Here is a 3,955-nt window from a genome sequence, read left to right as displayed (position 1 = left end):
CTCTGTGACCAGAAAGTTAAGGCAGCAACACAGAAAAGGTTTCATTTTTCATAATAAAGCCATTTCAAAACAAAGCATTTTACAGACACTATGGTCTGTACAATACTCTTTGACAATAAATTGGACATCTGGACATGTTAACATTGATTCCCCTCTAATCCTAATATATTATATATTCCTTGCTTATTCAACAGGCACGTATTGCATTTCCCCACTGAGGAAATTCAGCCTGGAGAAGTAGTATTGAGTCACTAGTTCACAGGCCAAGTTTTTCTGTTTGATGGCTTTCATCTGGTGTGTTAGTAAATTCCTGGGGGAAGATAATTTATGCTTATCATTTCAAGTATTAAGTATCAATTATCTAAAAGGTCACAAGATAGAAAGATTATTTCATGAAGTAATGATCTTTATTATATTGCTTTCTATCACATTTGAAGTTTCACTAGGCACTTTAATATCCGTGGTCAAATGCAAGCCTTCTGAGTTATCAGAACAGATAGTATTATCCTATCATAACATAAAAGAGAAAAGAATATTTGTTCCTTTCAGGATGACAAATGAATGCCCCTAATCAAAGGGGAGCAAGATATAAAAAACAGTCTTGATAAAGATAAAAAGGATTTCAAAATAACCCATGGTTTTAGATATTGTGCTGAAATTTAAATCCTGAATGTTTATATTTAACTTGTTCCTTGAACACTCCCACATGCTGCTTTGGGGCAATTTTAAGGCCTTTGTGTACAACAGACATTCTCAATTTTGGTCTCAGCTTGTATTTTATCAAATAAAGCAGAAGCTGCGGTATGTTTCTGAAACCCCTCTGCAGGAGTAAGATACTCATTCCCCGAAGCTGCTGGGAGACTTAGATGCTGATTGCTCATAACTGAGATCCTCTCTAGCGACTGCTATGTTACAGGGAGCTTCTTCCCTAAGGATGCCCTCCCTCCTGGAAAGCAGTCCATATCTCAGCATGCAGAAAACAGGGTCATGACCCTTTCCCCTAGTTTGGGTCAACTCTGAAAGGTCATCCCAAATAGGAGCTCCATGTGGGATTGGCCAAAGTGCTTATGTAACTGTATCAAAGTTTAACTTCTTTCTGTGTCCATTCTGACTCTCACCCTCTTACAGTTGTGTTCATATGAGCACTGGTTAGTAAATCTCCGCTTCTAAGTCTCCAGGTGAGAGTCTCTTTCCCCAGGGAACGTGACTTAAGATCATTGATATCAGGAGTGAGCCTAAGATACAATTTTTAAAATGGAATTTTAAAAAGCTAGATCACCTATTAACCAGCTGGAAATGAACACCCTGTCACAGGAATAGATGGATTACTCACAGCATTAGCATGCTGTATCAGTGACATTGTTAAAAGTTTCATTAGTGATGAACTTGGATGACATAATGTTGGAAAGTAATACACGGATGGTGCAATATGTCATACATTTGGAGAAAGAAAGAAAACGAAAGGTTAAAAGCTATCCATCATAATTTAAATTAGCAATTTAAGGTAAATGTCAGAGGCAGCATACAAAATACTCTCATTTCCCACAGCTGCAGGGACAATAAATGCAGGCCCAGGACATAAGAGCTCCAGAAAAGCATTGATCTGCTGCCTGGCAAATCTTCCAGGCCAAGATCAGAGCCCTGATTGAGAAGAACTATGATCTTTAAACTTGGAAAGGCAATATCCGGGCTGATGTACTTACAAAACTTGCTTTCCCAATATGAATTCTCTATGCTCATAGGAGTGGCCCATTTCTTCAAGTTAAAGACTAGTGCTCCCCCTTGCCTGAGAATTATGTAGAAATATAAAGATACATGTACGCTTATGTTTATTGTGGCATTGTTTACAATAGCAAAGACCTGGAACCAACCCAAATGCCCGTTGATGATAGACTGGACAAGGAAAATGTGGCACATACACACCATGAAATACTATGCAGCCATAAAAAATGATGAGTTAATGTCCTTTTTAGGGACATGGGTGAATCTGGAAACCATCATTCTCAGCAATATGACACAAGAACAGAAAATAAAACACCACATGTTCTCACTCATAGGCGGGTGTTGAACAAATGAGAACACATGGACACAGGGAGGGGAGCATCACACACTGGGGTCTGTTGGGGGACTAGGGGAAGGACAGTGGGTGGGTAGGGAGGTTAGGGGTGGATAACATGGGGAGAAATGCCAGATATAGGTGACAGGGGAATGGAGGCAGCAAACCACATTGCCACGTATGTACTTGTGCAATAATCCTGCATGATCTGCACATGTACCCCAGAACCTAAAGTACAATTAAAAAAATATATATATATATAAATAAATAAATAAATAAATATATATATATATATACATATTCTTATATATATATAAGAATTATATAGAAGCCTGTGTCTTGGGATCATTCTGTGATACAAAGTTTAATACTTGGTCAAGGATCCTGGAAAATGGTATTAATGAGCTGCGAGGCTGGTTCTTGGAAGTCTGGGAAAAAAGATGGCTCATACTAGGTGAAGTAGAAATACTAGAACTTTTATAGAAGATGGTGACAAGAAATATCAAAAGACTCAGAGAAGTGTGCATAGCAAAATGGCTATACCACCTAAAGCTGGAAGCCCATTATCCAACTCTATTCTATGGAAGAGTCCAAAAGACACGTCAATGGCCAATACAATAAAGAGTACATTGGTGGATGGAGCATCAGAACAGCTGAAAAGATTAGTGGTGGCTGTCGTCAGAAGGCCAGGACAGATGGCAGGGGGGCTGTTACAGAATGAGCTCTCTGGTAACAACGGGGAATCCCAAAAAACATAGTCCAGTGGTGCTGATGCAAGGTCATATAATTACTGTAAAGGTCAGAGTGGCAGCCAGGGGACATGAGAGATATGCAGACCTATGAAGATAGTTCATAGACCATAGCGCTCTTAGGAAGAGATAAACAGCTAAAAAGGGTGTTAGTGCATATAACCAAAACAAGTTAAGGATGGATAGACAGGAGGCGGAGAGCAACTTCCCAGTAAAATTTCTAGTTTTCAGATCTTAGCCAGTTCTCAAGACAAAAAGATGGATCAGTTTAAAGAGACAAATGGGAGTTGTAGAAAATCAGCCAAATAGAATGTGTATAAGTAAAAAAATGCAATACCTGAAATTAGAAAATTCATTGAATGGTGTCAATAGAAAATTGAACAGTAAAAAGGAATCTAAAAACATGACCTAGAAAACAGGGCAGTAAAAAGCACCTAAACTGAAAGAGAAAATAAAGAAAAATTCTGGAGAAATTTAGTCCCCTGGGAATTAATATCAAGTGGTTGTAACCGAAGTCTCCGAAGGAAAAGAGAAATGGGAAGATAATAATATAGTTTAAAAATAGTTGCTTGAAAACAATTTTCAATTTGATTTTTAAAAAATGCATATAGGCAAGAAGCTCAATACACTTATTTGGCCAAAACCAAAACTAAAATGAGCATCTTAAAAGAGGCCGCAGAGGAAAAATAAAGACAGCAAAAAACAAAAACATATAATGTATAGAGAGACAGAGATACAAATACAGTAGCCTACCCTTATTAATAGTTTTGCTTTTCAAGATTTCCATTATCTTCGGTTAACTGTGATCTGAAAATAGATTAGTTTTGAAATAAGGCTAATTAAAACAAAAAGTCAACTTGCAATTTTTTATTTAGCGAAAATATTCTTCAAAAATGAGAGTGAACTAATGTAACCACTGAACTGGTTCACCTTACCTGCTGCCTAGACAGAGCCAAGTTATCAAGACAGGGGAATTGCAATGGAGAAAGAGTAAATCAGGCAGAGTTTTTAAGGCCAATTTGCCAGGTGGGGGCTCGGGAAGTGGGGAGCGCTGATTGGTCAGTTTGAAGATGGAATCATACAAGGGGTCGAAATGGGGTTTTCTTGCTGTCTTCTGTTGGTGAGCAGGATCGCAGAACAGATTGCTGGC

Source organism: Cebus imitator, unplaced genomic scaffold, assembly GCF_001604975.1.
Source record: "Cebus imitator isolate Cc_AM_T3 unplaced genomic scaffold, Cebus_imitator-1.0 Scaffold220, whole genome shotgun sequence".
In the NCBI taxonomy this organism is placed as follows: Eukaryota; Metazoa; Chordata; class Mammalia; order Primates; family Cebidae; genus Cebus; species Cebus imitator.
This window is presented reverse-complemented; position numbering follows the sequence as displayed.